The 13,998-nt window shown below is 44.9% G+C and overlaps 1 long non-coding RNA gene across 1 annotated transcript; it reads right to left on the reverse strand.

Moving 5' to 3' along the window:
• Positions 1–3,706: 3,706 nt before the first annotated feature.
• On the reverse strand, positions 3,707–9,994 carry LOC122381255. The gene is made up of 2 exons (XR_006256502.1): positions 7,341–9,994; positions 3,707–4,731 (listed from the first exon to the last, which is right to left on the reverse strand). It is a non-coding gene; the product is annotated as an uncharacterized LOC122381255 (long non-coding RNA).
• Between the last annotated feature and the right edge of the window lie 4,004 nt (positions 9,995–13,998).

Here is a 13,998-nt window from a genome sequence, read left to right on the forward strand (position 1 = left end):
CTTTGCCGCCCGAGTCGTGAACGACTGGAATGGACTCCCCTCCGAGGTGGTTGGTGCACCCTCGCTGAACTGCTTCAAGGCAAGACTGGACGCACACTGGTCCCACATCATATACTCCGTACCTGATCCTGATTGATCTCGTAAAGCCACAATCCCAGGAGCTCGATAAGATCGGGTACCACAGGCCATTATGGCTAAAAATCCCGAAACCTTAAAGTAAAACCACAATGCTTGAGGGTGTTTTCGGTTAAAAGAATAGCATTTCAATTATCTCCTACTGCGTGCCATGGTTTTTGTTACACATAAGAAGAAAACAACTGACATTTGTGGCCAAAAACATCCCCCTTCCCTGCCGGCTCGAATTAATGTACCTATTGCATACACATTAAACAATATAAAGCCCTCTTGTCATTGCGTGGCAAGTATTCTTTTTTCTACAAAATCGAGAATAACTCGAAGACTGTCATGGGTCACCACCTACATTTTTCTGTTTTCACCCAGTTTTGAAAGTTCGTTCAGGTACACTGCAGCACCATAAGCTGTAATTTTGATTTATGTAAATTTGATTGCGGTTTTATTCACCTGCAATAAAAGACTAGCAGGTGTGGCCAACAACGCCCAAGGTTGAAGGTAAAAAACGTCCGACAAGATTTTTGGCCCACTTTTGAATGTCACTCTATGTAGCTTACCGCTTAACTAATTAAAACAAGGATTGCAGAGCTCTATTCATACAATTCAGCATCCTCTTCAACAAATCAACAATATTCAGTATATCAGTATATATACTGAATATCAGTATATTCAATATATCAGTCGGGCACACTGTAGTATTTCCGATCCACTTATGGAAACGCTTCCATTTTTGGAACAATGTTCCAAAAATGGATACGCCGTTTCCAAAAATAGAAACGGTCTGTTCCATTAATGGAGACGCTGCGTGCATCGCTACCTTGAAAGCAAACTGGGCATTGATTGCTGCAATTTGGCATGCGCAGGATGCCACCAATCGACAGCCAGCATTCTAGTTTATATTCCTCTTCTCCGAATTTCCGATCAGAAACCGAAAGTCGACAAACGAGGCGATGCTTATAACATGTTGACGTGATAAAAAAATCACAAGTTTTCTAATCAAATAAGGTCTGCACCGTCGTCACACCAAATACCGTCGTATTCTGACGATGAATTTATTCATTCTAGCTCATGTGTAACATTGATATCAATTTTATATATTGAAATGATATCTACACTTTATGTACTGCCCACTTTGGACCACATTTGTCCAGTAGTTTCTAGGAAATCTTAGTTTTAGTTGACTTTTGAATGTGCTAAGTTGCGGCGCGTAATATATTAGTATCAAACCCGACGTCCAAGGTAACTGCCGAGAGCCGAGATGCTAAACCAGTCCCAAAACATCAATTTTTAGTTGCATGTGAATTTTAAAAAACACATTTAAAGGGACTATCCCACCTTTAACATGGGGTTTGAGTTGAGATAGCCAAGTTTGCGGCGAGGTTCAGAAACCACTATCTATCTAGGTTGCAACCCCCGCGGCCTCTTGGTGTTGAAGAAATTTGTTCCCTTCATTTGAAAATGGGCCTTGCGCCAGGCCCTATCTTCAACATGGAGCGACCGTTAGTGTGACGTCACCTCGTTTAGTCATTCTGATTTAAATGGGTTTGTTAGTTAAAAAATCACTTAAAACTTGGTCTGAACTTTGTTGTAGTGCCTACAGAGTAAAAAGAATCAGCTTTATGACAGTAATGTGACCTGGGGAAGGAGGTAATTTTGGGCTGTGACGTCACATATCATCCAATCTATAAAGTCGACCACAATTTAACTGGTTTTAACAACATTTTAGAAGGTGGGATAGTTCCTTTAAGCTAAATTTGCACACATTTGAACTTCAGCGTTTCTATTTTTGGAACGTCAGCGTTCCCATTTTTGGAAACTAAGTCTCCATAAATGGATACGATTCAGGAGCATTTTTAGGTGGTGACTTTGAATGCATACGACAGCTTTCCATGCAAGAAGACAAGTGCTTTTGGTGTATCCGTGCTTGTTTTACGCAAAACAGTGGTTATACCTACATCAAATCCAGCCACCCTTGGCAAGAAAATTTGTGCGGAAATGTTAGCGTTTCTATTTATGGAGCAAGCGCTTTCATTTTTGGAACAGAAGAGTAGTCAAAATTGGAAACGTTTCCAATAAAAGAAATGTCTCCATAAATGAATCGGAGATACCACAGTGCGCCGGACTGTTATCAGCATTAATTGAGCTATTAGGGGTGGCATATGTCGATATCACATAAGACACCAAAATGCAAATGACTCTGCAAGGAAGTATCCATAGCTCCATAGCAACCACCTAGCAACGTGAACCAAAGCTGTAAACAACTCGCGTTTGTCTCAGATGCGCATTTTTCGGAGCATATAACCAGAATCTGTTATCCTCGGAGTCATTTGTTGCAAAACAGAGTGACCATTTGACTATCAATAAGGACGATTTTTGCGAAATTCATGTTTCTTGCCTAACTACCTTTCGAAAAAGTTAACAGACGCTAAACAAGTTAGTCGAGCCGACGAAGATGGTCGAGCGTGGCAGTGCAGCGTCAAACTCACCGTGTCTGTTCTTTCCCGAGTCTTCAAGTCTCTTCTAGCAAACCATTAGACAGCAACAATTTATGACGAATTTTTCGAAATAATATCTGATCACTTCTATCACAACTGACACCTCAATCAACAGCCGGATCCGTCAAGGGTCCCGACGTCCCGACAAGATTCCTATAGATTCCTACGATTCCTAAAGATAAGGTTGGGCCAGGCAGTCACGTGACAGTTTCTGCTTGGTGTTTGAGTTGTGCCCAAGGCTATAGAACTCCGTTGTGCCATCGTGGTTTATTGATATCTTTAAACAATTTTTAGACAAAATGTAGCTGAATATGTTAACATATATTTTTTTAAAAAATTGATTTTATTTAATAAACAGAAATAAGCAAAAAACAAAAGTTTTGGCCTAAGCGTAAAACTCTTATTTATGTAATACTCTTGACATTGCTTTGCATTGAAGATTCAGGCTAGAAAATTTTTCATACCCATTATAGGTATAATACAATTTATACAATACTCATTTCTATGCTAAGATTGCTCTAGCGTATGCGGCAAATAAAATGGGCATAGGTATGAATACGCATAAAAAATTAGTTAACATAGACTTGGGTATAACCACGGATCACATACTGCCCGGGCCTATAAGGTGTCACATAAGGTGATCCGTGGTATAACTAATGGTCAGAAGAGGGCAAGCAGCGCGCTTGGGATGAGGCGTTCTCTAAGACGTCTCAGCAGCGTCTGCTGGATGGGGCAAACCAGGTGGTCCGGGTGCGTCTTCTTGCTGCCGCAGAGCCCCACACCGCCGCCTGGGTGCAAGCCCTCCCAGTCACCAGTCTGGGACTCCACCTGGAGGACGAAACCGTCCGGGTAGCCCCGGCCGCTACTCAGGTCCACCACTCGCCGTTGTCAATGCACGGTTTTTCTAGCAAGCTCCAGCCTAGTATTGATCTTATTCAGTATTTACGGTACGAAGATTTGATAACGGAATGTGACGTTTCCACATCATGCTTGATGGTTGAAGTTTGCAACGTTAACAACTACCAAGTCAAGTCGCAGCCCCAGTCATCTGGCACGTCTCTGTCATCGAATAAAGCCAATGAACAAGAAAGTTATTATTTTCCAGCATAAATGAAAATATATAACACTGCTACAGGCGGTACGCGGATGTCATGCACATTACACACAACGATTCAATCGAATAAAAACTGGATTAACCATAAATCAGCACTGGATTAACCATAAATAATAACAGTACAGCACCAAACACTTGAGATGCACATTATAGTACTTTAGAATTTAGATGCACAGAGGAGTAATGAGACTAAAAGTTTATGCACGCCCTATCTTAAAAAATATTGAACGAGATATTTCCACAGTGCAAAAACAAAACCGAAATCCGACAAAAACCGATTCCAGGTTCAATGTCCACAGATTTAAAAACAAAACTTTCAAGTGCCCCCATGGTAAAAAAAAAAAATGACCAAAGACGGAATTGTAACAAAGAATAAATAAAGATATGTGCGGCAAACGAAGAGCGGCACTGGACGAGCGTCTGCCCAAAGTAGGCGCCCAGAGTTACTCCTTAGCCCAGCGGGCAGCAGCAAATGAATTACAGCCAAAGGAAGAATATGCATTAGTCTATTAAGGCTCATCGCACCATGACGAGGCACAGCTCGGATAACGCGATTCGCCTGCGTCCTCCAGGCGAGAAGCACCTCGAGTAGGCTGCCGTGTCTTGACCAACTGCCGCATCCGTCGTCCGCGCCGCAGGCCTCCCAGCGGCCATGTTCCAACGGAGCCGTGAGCTTCACCGTCTCCCGCTCCGCCTCTACAAGGTGGATGGAGGCCTGGCCGGACGGGTGGCACAAGGACATCTGGAGCTCCTGCTGCCGGCCCCGGTGGAAGGAGTAGATCGCCGCTCCGCGGTCGACATCCACCAGCTCCAAGCCGGCCACCAGTCCAGCTCGGAGTAGTGCCTCCATCGCATCGGCCGTCGACCGGCGTGGGGCCCGGATGTGACTAGTGCAGCTCCGTGGGGTGCCCTGCCGCGCTCTGCCGAGTGTGCAGAGAGCAGGTAGACTGGTGGCGGTGAAGAAAACAAGCTGTTATCTTCTTTCGGGATCTGTAAAGAAGCATTCCACTAAAAAATACATCCGAAACGTTTTCCATATTTTTTACAGAACACAATGCAGTAGCCAAAATAGATATGAAGTATGTGAAGACAACAGTCTACTGCCATTAGATAACTGATCCTGATGGACAAATACTTTAGATACTAGTATATCATAAGGTGGTTCAAAGGCACACTTTGCAGCTCCAGTAAAAAATCACTGTTATTCATACTTCATACTGTAAGGGGAAAGGGTGGGGTGGGGATGCAGCCAAGAGTGCATCATATAGGGTTGTAGTGGTCGGACCATCTGGAGCAATAGCCTGTTTTTGCCGTTTTTAATGTTAACCCTATGGCGCACATGAGCACGCGCCACGGGCGCACCCCCGGCCGAATCGTGCCCAAAATCTAATACGACCTGTTGAATTACGTGACCCACGAGTCGTGAGAATTTCACCCTCGTGCGTCAATCGACGGCGCCGCAATATCCGTTTTTGGGCGTCACGCCGCCGCACACTGGTCGGAAACGCCCTCACGAGAGGCCACGGGCGATTCCGGAGTTTCGGATCATTTTTTATATAGATCGATTTGAAATTGATCAAATTATTATACTTAGGCCAAAAAAACTAATCCGGGTGACCAAAAATAACTGTAATCAGCCCCCGAAGATGGGGTATCCCAGAACTCGGAAACTGACGCGGAGCAAGAGGTTTCTTGAGCCGGATATTCAGAGTCTTATTGCTGATAGACACCAAATTGAAATCCCACATATTATGCATCAAAATGTTCGTTATGAAGTCGCCGACTGGTCAGTGCAAAATTTTTGGTATACTTTCCCCTAACTAAGGTGTACTGTAGCTTTTTTATGAAGGCTCTCCTACAGTGATTCTGGAATATAACTGCAAAGTTTAGGTAAGGAAACAACAGGTAGTCCCATCTAGTTCCACTCTGATTTTTTGTGAGATGAAGCAGGATTTAAATTCACACCAGGGCAACATAAAAGCTAACTGCGCATATTTGCGCAAAATTTGCAGGAGCCGCTCTTCCTACTCAACTAACGCCCGCCCCGCCCCAGTTTCGGCACGGCCGCCGCGCCCGGCTTACGCTGACCTGTGTGGCCTGCACGCATCCATGCGTAGTTGACTGGTCATTAAAACAGATGCGCTTGAGTTTATGAATTTTGTGAAAAGCGCGTTTTATGTATGCATTTATGTATGTATTGACATCAAAAGCCTTCCACATATTGCGTGGCGATTACGGCTTGCATTTAAAGAGCCTTGCTATTGACAACCATCACTCGGCTGAAGAAAGTGGAAATTGAAACCTTCGTGAATATAAGACGCTGCAAATATAGGACACCTGTCACTGACATCGGGTTTATACCTTGGGCCGTCTTTTTACATTAGATCACAATTCCGGTATTTAACCCTGGCCGGACCGATTGGTTTTCTATATTGACCGGGGAGGGTTGGTACAACTCCCTCGCCGTTTTGCCTCTAATTGAGCTAGAGCCTCGCGGAAAAAACAAGCTCGTGTGCCGTTATAAGACGCAACAATTAGGTACTACCCGATTTTAAGGTCTTAGGTCAGCCAGTGACCTCTTAGGTCAAGTAAGTGCCACAAGGCACGGGCTCGGTTTTAGGTTAATTACTTTGCCAAAAATGGTCGCACTGCCGCGATTTTGACATCATCGTGTTTGTCTAGCTCAGGCGCGTTGAATGTTATACTTGGTGTTCGGGTGAAGTCAACTTAAGGTGTTAACCTCGGGTCAAGGTCAGGTCGGAGCCCCTCAGGTCACGAAAATGGTTGAATGAGGTCATACCGCATATCATTCGATTCGGCAGGTCTTCCTGAGTCCAATGGTGGCTTTCGCGACTCTCTAGCTCCATCTGATCAGGAGTTATTGACGAAAAACTTATATGGCCTTAGTGACGTCATAAATGACGTCACGCAAAGTCAACAATGCTAAAGTGAAGCACTGGACCTTGCAAGGAGTGCATGAAACCATTCCCGGTCCCCGAATAGCAGCTCCCAATTTCCCTTGTTGACTTAAAGTGGTGCTAAATCCTGTATTATGCTCAATTATGACGTCATAACTTAACAGATTCACGTCATATATTTAGTGCTTGACATCCAAATGATAGCTTACATATGACAGATAAGGTATGCAAAGTTTTATGAAGTTTGCTTCACTAGTTGTGGAATAACAAGCAAAAAACTTTTGCGGAAAGGCCGCTGGCCTCTCGCTGGAGCGTTTCCGACCAGTGTGCGCCGCAGCCTGTTTTTGCCGATTCTAATGCTAACCCTATGGCGCACATGAGCACGCGCCACGGGCGCACCCCCGGCCGCATCGTGCCCAAAATTTAATACGACCTGTTGAATGACGCGACCCACGAGCCGTGAAAATTTCACCCTCGTGCGTCAATCGACGGCGCCGCATAAAGCCTTTTTAAGCGTAACCCCGACGGCGGCGGACTTTTTAAGATTTATAGATGAATAGTAGACCACTACAACCGCTGGGTCGTGTCCCAGCGGTTGATGGTCCCACCAGATGGTCCGCGGAGGGGAGACCCATACCAGAACGTAGATTGTGAAACAATGTAAGTATCTGCCAATATTACCTTTTCCAGAAGAGTTGAAAAACAGCAATGGGTCAGCTCTTGTGAGAAGCACCATGCAGTGTTGGCTGCACTTCAATCTTGTCTCCTGTAAAAAAAAAAAAACAGTATCACTGTATGATTGACAGTTTGATTGCATTTCCTTCAAGCTGCAACATCTCTATTTTAGACATTTTCAGTTCCCACTTGCGCACGGCACCCTACTAACCGGTCTCTAGCGATGTGCCAAATCTGAGCACAATCGGCCCGGCCGTTCTCGACATCTGGAAGCGTCACCCTGCACATGTGCACGTGCAGTTGCACCCCAACCGTGACACATTTAAACACATTGCCCGGTGGGTGCCTACATCCTTTTTATAATGTAGTTATTGTCATTACAATCAAGTTGTACCGTGCTATTGTCATTACAACAAAAATGACACCTCTCTGTTTTACACGTGTCACGTGCAGTGGAGGTCACCCGCATGCATTGTCAATAGTAAATACCTGTAAGAAGGGTATACGCTACCCCACACAAAAAACCGCAAGTGTAACAGTGTCCATCCCCTCCCCGGCGCCGTCTTCTTCCAGGGGAGGCGCCCCGGCCGCCGCACTGGGGCGTAGCGGAGTCCGTGCTTTTAGCACAGCAAAATATCCACCCAGGCTAGATTAAGGTCACGACAACCTAGGATTAAGAGTGGCTACAGACTCCAGGCTTTATGCAGACTTAACATTGAAGTATTATATATGCAACTAAATGACACACATGGTGTTTGTTCTAACCTTCTCAACAGAAAGTGAACGTGTCAGGACAGCACCCCTTGGTGACCATTATATTCAAGGAGTGTAGGAACTGATTCCCCAGGGGTGAAGCGATAGAAGCAAAAACATGAGTCACTAGTTCCCTCCTGTGTCTTCCCTCCTGCAGGAAAAAAAAATACATGTGTGATGCCCAATGTGACTGATAACTGCATATTATAAAGCTGGAAATATTGTACAAAGTTGTGACAACACAAGCAAACTATGCATGTCACTGCTCTTGTATAACTTTTCTATTTTTATTGCTATATGAGACCTCACAAGACACAAAAATATGCATGGTTAGAAAGGGGGTAACAATACATTTCAAATGAACTAAGCATATTATTTCTAAGCTCATTTAAGTCCCAATTTCTGCTATATTTCGCTTGGAGTCACTTCATAGTTTGAACTCAAGGTGCCTTGTGGATTTACTTCAGGTATGTAGGTAAATCCACAAGGATTTATGGGCTTTACCTCAGTTATGTAGCTGCTCCCTCAATTTAAGTTTCTCGTTAAATTTCATTGAGGCGTTGCAAGATGGGCTGTAGCCAAATATGCTTCCCTGTTTAGCTGATGCTCATAATACCTGAACATTTCTAATTCCAATTTTTATAGCTGTTAACAATTGCTAAAGGCCCATGTACCTAGACAATAATGACTTTACAGAGGAAACCCCTGGCTGTGTTTCATGGGCACGCTGCCAGCAGCTGCCAGCGCATTCCGTGGAGCTAGCATCAACCTCTGGTAGTGTTGGAGGTATAGGCTTGTTGATGTCTATGGAAGCCAAAAGTGGCTGACAGAGTGCCGCGTTAAACCACCCTTATTTTTTGCACAATAATGGTGTGATAACTGTTCCTGCAAAAAAAATAAGGTGAAGTGAACTAAAATCAGGTCAAACATTTATATGTACCCAAAAGTAGCAGTGTATGGAGTACCTATATTCACATTACCAATAATATGATGCACAACAGGCCATAGAAAACCAGTGCAGTTGGGGAAACTACGAGGTGAACGTCAAAAAATGGATTGGTCAATAAATGGACTTTTGATGACCATATATGGGCATAAATGCAGCCCCCGCTACTGAGAGTGAAAAACGGTATGACAAGCCGGTACTTGCGGTATCGCGTCCACTTATTGGAGAGAAAAGGCTTCCATTTTTCACTAGCAATTGGTGTGATTTGATAAAATTTGGCGAATTGACTCGAAAATGGCGATAGGAAAACGGCTTTTCTGCAGGTTCTGGGCGTCGCAATCAGCTGGCCATTCAATAAATGGATTGGTTTTATAAAAGAAAATTGTTCAAAGATTTAATTTAATTACAATAAACAAAAATATTTAATTCTATAATAATAACTTAACTACAATTTAAAAAACCATAAACAAAATAATAAAAATAATGACATTTTTAAACCACGGTACTGCTTACATTTTGTGGCGCGTCCGTTTCAATCCGCCATATTTGCCAATCACGGACCAATCACGGTTTGACCTTGCGTTGTAACTCTGCGATTTAGAGCCGCCAGTTAATTATGCACCGGGTGAGTGTAGGCCTTGCGTGGTTAAAAAACATTCTTATGCCTTATCTTTTCATTTGAATGCTAAAGCCCCGCCCACTCCAGCCGCTGATTGGCTAATCCAATTTTTGTTTGGCTCCTCGTAGTTTCCCCAACTGAGTGAATGTTGAATTGTACCCCAATTTCAATATCAATATGGCACTTGGCAATAACAGTGAAACACACCGTTTTTTATGTTAAATCAACAGAGAAAACTCCTGAACGTAAAAAATGATCAGAATGTATAATAAGGATAAAAGTATAAATAAAAATCGACATCAGCGCTATCATCGCCCCTGCACATTCACCACTCCCCATTCCACACGCACAGATTGTTTACCCCTTGGTTTACCCCGTGTTCGCAGTCTCCCTGACGACGGAGATTCTATACGCCCACCGACCAATCACGTTGAAGATCAGCGGGGCTTGGCCGCAGTTCTCGAACGCCATTGGCCAGATTAAGCAGGACCTTCGTCGTCAGTAAACTGTGAACACGGTGTTACATAATTCGCTATGGTAACAAAAGCGCCAGAATTGACTACGAGAATTGGATCCGAAGGTCAAATGGGTCACGTGACTGACAAGTTCAGATGGACAACACCTGGAAAACGGCACAACGTGCAATAACGTTCTATATATCATTGGAAAGAGCATCAAAAGTTGTATAACCTATCAACTTTTCACTTAAATATATCTATAACGTAAAAAGTTATAAAGCAGCAAAGACGCTCCCATTGACTTTGCATGTTAAAAAAATTCTTCTTTAAACGAGCTCAAAAAGAACAAACGAATTCTGACAGCTTAACGAAGCATAACAACATATTCTATGGTCTTTTCTCAACAAGTCCTGAAAGTTTAAACAAAATCGTATCATATAATTTTGTACAATGAGCGAATGAAAATGCCTCTGCAAAAACGCCCATTGATTTAACATGGGGAGCGAAAAAAGTTCAACTTTGACCTCGTGCAAAGACACGTTACGAAGTTCTGAGGGGTATACGGCGCACACTAGCGTGTACCCAAACGTGTTTGCCATAAAATGCTGGGAAGAAAACCACCTCTTCCTTGGCTCGTTTTCCCGCTATTCGCGATTGCGCAAAAAGTGTCCCAAACCCCCATTGACTTACTATGGGAAAAATGGAATCGCACGTGCCACGTGCCACGAGGTTTTAAGCGAGTAGCGACCGGTGCCATCAGGTAGATCGCCCCCGAGAGCCCATACACTGAAATTTTTACGAAAATCGCAATGCACGTTTAGGCCCCACCCAAAATGTCTCGATTCGCTGCCAGACTTGCAAAACATAGCCCGGAGAAGGACCGCTCCGGTTGTTTTTCAATAGAAAAACACAATTCTAACGAATAGTGTTTGTCTTTTCAAACAACCTGCGGTTACCAGCATCTGCGATGCTGGGCTCCGCATCGCGGGACCGCAGGTTGTTTGAGCAAGCACCTTTGTAAACGCAGCAAAAACGCCCGCCGCCAAACGAGAGGATGAGCCTTGCACGTGCAGACCGGAGTCGGTGTGTTACAAACTGACGTGCACGGCACCCTACTCGCTGATCTATAGCGGTGTGCCAAATTTGAGTGTAATCGGCTCGGCCATTTTCGAGATCTGGAAGCGTCACCCTGCACGTGCGCACGTGCAAGCTGTGTCCAATTGCATTGTGCATGGGACCCTATTCGCCGGTCCCTAGCGGTGTACCAAATTCGAGCTCAATCGGCCCAGCCGTTTTCAAGATCTTGAAACGACCCCTCCACGTGCGCACGTGCAGTTGCATCTCAACCGTGACACATGGAAATACATACTAACTGACTTGTGCACGGCACCCTACTGATCGATCTCTAGATGTTTGCCGAATTTGAGTGCAATCGGTCCAGCCGTTCTTGAAATCTGGAAGCGTCACCCTGCACGTGCGCACGTGCAAGATGGGTCCAAACTGACTTGCGCACGGCACCCTACTAATCGGTCTCTAGCGGTGTACCAAATTTGAACTCAATCGGCCCGGCCGTTCTCGAGATCTGGAAGCGTCACCCTGCACGTGCGCACGTGCAGTTGCACCCCAATCGTGGCACATGGAAATACATACTAAATGACTGCAACCTACTGATCGGTATCAAGCGTTATGCCAAATTTGAACACAATCGGTCCAGCCGTTCTCGAGATCTGGAAGCGTCACCCTGCACGTGCGCACGTGCAGTTGCACCCCTACCAAGACACATGGAAATGCATCGCCTGGAAAGTGTCTACCTCCATGCCAAGTTTTAGCGCAATCGGCCCAGTAATTACCGCGAGCTATTGCGCTTATTACAAAACAGGCACCTCTTGGCTTTGCACGTGGAACGTGCGTTAGGGGTCACCCATATGCATCGAGAGTAGCACACTATGTGAAAGAAGGGAAAAAGCTACCCCACACAAAAAAACCGCACGTGTATCAGCCCAGTGGTTGCCGAGATATAAGTCGTACAAAAACGTCCCCACGGCGGCCGGCCGCTATTTAGCAGTAAAATCGTGTCGCATCCTTCTATTAGAGGTATCCCCGTCACCTGTTCGTATACTGTCTGAGCAAAGGCCATACGTTACGGTCCAAACTCCATAGTGAGGCGGACATACGAATTTACGAGAGTTTAGCGACGAAATGATTCACTTAATTGTTAAGTAATGGGTACCATTAGGTAGACCATAAATTTTATCTAGCATCTCACCGTAGATGCAGTAAAAAGTGCTTTACTTTTCAATGTATGTAAAGACTTGCTCAGCTCAATCAGTTCACTCTGTATTGGCTCAAGCCGTATCATGCGAACGCAATACAAACTAGAGCACCGACAGCGCAGCGCTCCCCAACTCACTGCTCGCCCAGTCCACCCGGGCCGCCGCCACGACGGCCCCCCCCCCCCCCGCAAGTAGGCATCCCGCACTGCACCGACAGCCGCGGGCGACCAGCTGACCGGCCAGCTGACCGGCCAGCAGCCGGCGGGCGGCAAGCCACGGATGGCCGACCCGCCGGCGCGGCGAGGGAGGGGAGGGACGCAGCTGAAAGACCCGACTACATATATATCAAAGAATGATACATTATATGTAATCATCGATGACGCGACATAAATCTGCTTTATTGGGTTTAGCGGTGTAGTCTGTGATGCCATCACAATGAAAATAGCCTAGTTTTGTAGAGCATCAAATTCTGATTCCATAACGACTCTCGCTAGTCCATTTTCAATTGTAAATAAGCCTTTTATTGCGATGCAAAGTCCCGAAATGGTGCCGACGGCGGCCGGTCCCCCGATGGTACCATACCATAGATGGTAAACAGGTTAGTTCACATTCCCGCCGCTATGCGGGCGGCGGCGGCGCCACCTGTCCTCGTGTCCGCCTGACACCGTAACGATATAGGTCTGAGCTCAAATCTCGGTAATGTCGTGCTTTTTTACTATATTTCTCAAAAACGGCACCACGTGCAATAAAGTTGTATATATCATTGGAAAGAGCATCAAAAGTTGTATAACCTATCAACTTTTCACATAAATATATCTCAACTGTAAAAAGTTATTAAGCAGCAAAGACGCTCCCATTGACTTTCCATGTTAAAATTTTTCATTTTTAAACGAGCCTAAAAAGAACAAACGAATTTGCACAGCTTAAAGAAGCATAACAACATGTTCTATGGTCTTTTCTCAACAAGTCCTGGAAGTTTAAACAAAATCGTATCATATAATTTTGTACAATGAGCGAATGAAAAAGTCTCTGCAAAAATGCCCATTGACTTAACATGGGGAGCGAAAAAAGTTCAACTTTGACCTCGTGCAAAGTCACGTTACGAAGTTCTGAGGGGTATACGGCGCACACTAGCGTGTACCCAAACGTGTTTGCCATAAAATGCTGGGAAGAAAACCACCTCTTCCTTGGCTCGTTTTCCCGCTATTCGCGATCGCGCAAAAAGTGTCCAAAACCCCATTGACTTAACATGGGGAAAATGGAATCGCACGTGCCACGTGCCACGAGGTTTTAAGCGAGTAGCGACCGAAGCCATCAGGTAGATCGCCTGCGGGAGCCCATACACTGAAATTTTTAAGAAAATCGAGCCACAAGTTTAGGCCTGACCCAAGTTGCCCCAATTCGCGGCCAGACATGCAAAACATAGCCCGGAGAAGGACCGCTCCGGTTGTTTTTCAATAGAAAAACACAATTCTAACGAATAGTGTTTGTCTTTTCAAACAACCTGCGGTTATTTAGACAACGGTTACACAGAAAAGATGCATCTTTGCCATTCAATATCAAACTGAATTCAACTGAATTAGCATTTGCCTACCTTGTATGGTTCAGGGGACCG

This window comes from Amphibalanus amphitrite, unplaced genomic scaffold (genome assembly GCF_019059575.1).
Source record: "Amphibalanus amphitrite isolate SeventyFive unplaced genomic scaffold, NRLGWU_Aamphi_draft 000116F_arrow, whole genome shotgun sequence".
Taxonomy (NCBI): domain Eukaryota; kingdom Metazoa; phylum Arthropoda; class Thecostraca; order Balanomorpha; family Balanidae; genus Amphibalanus; species Amphibalanus amphitrite.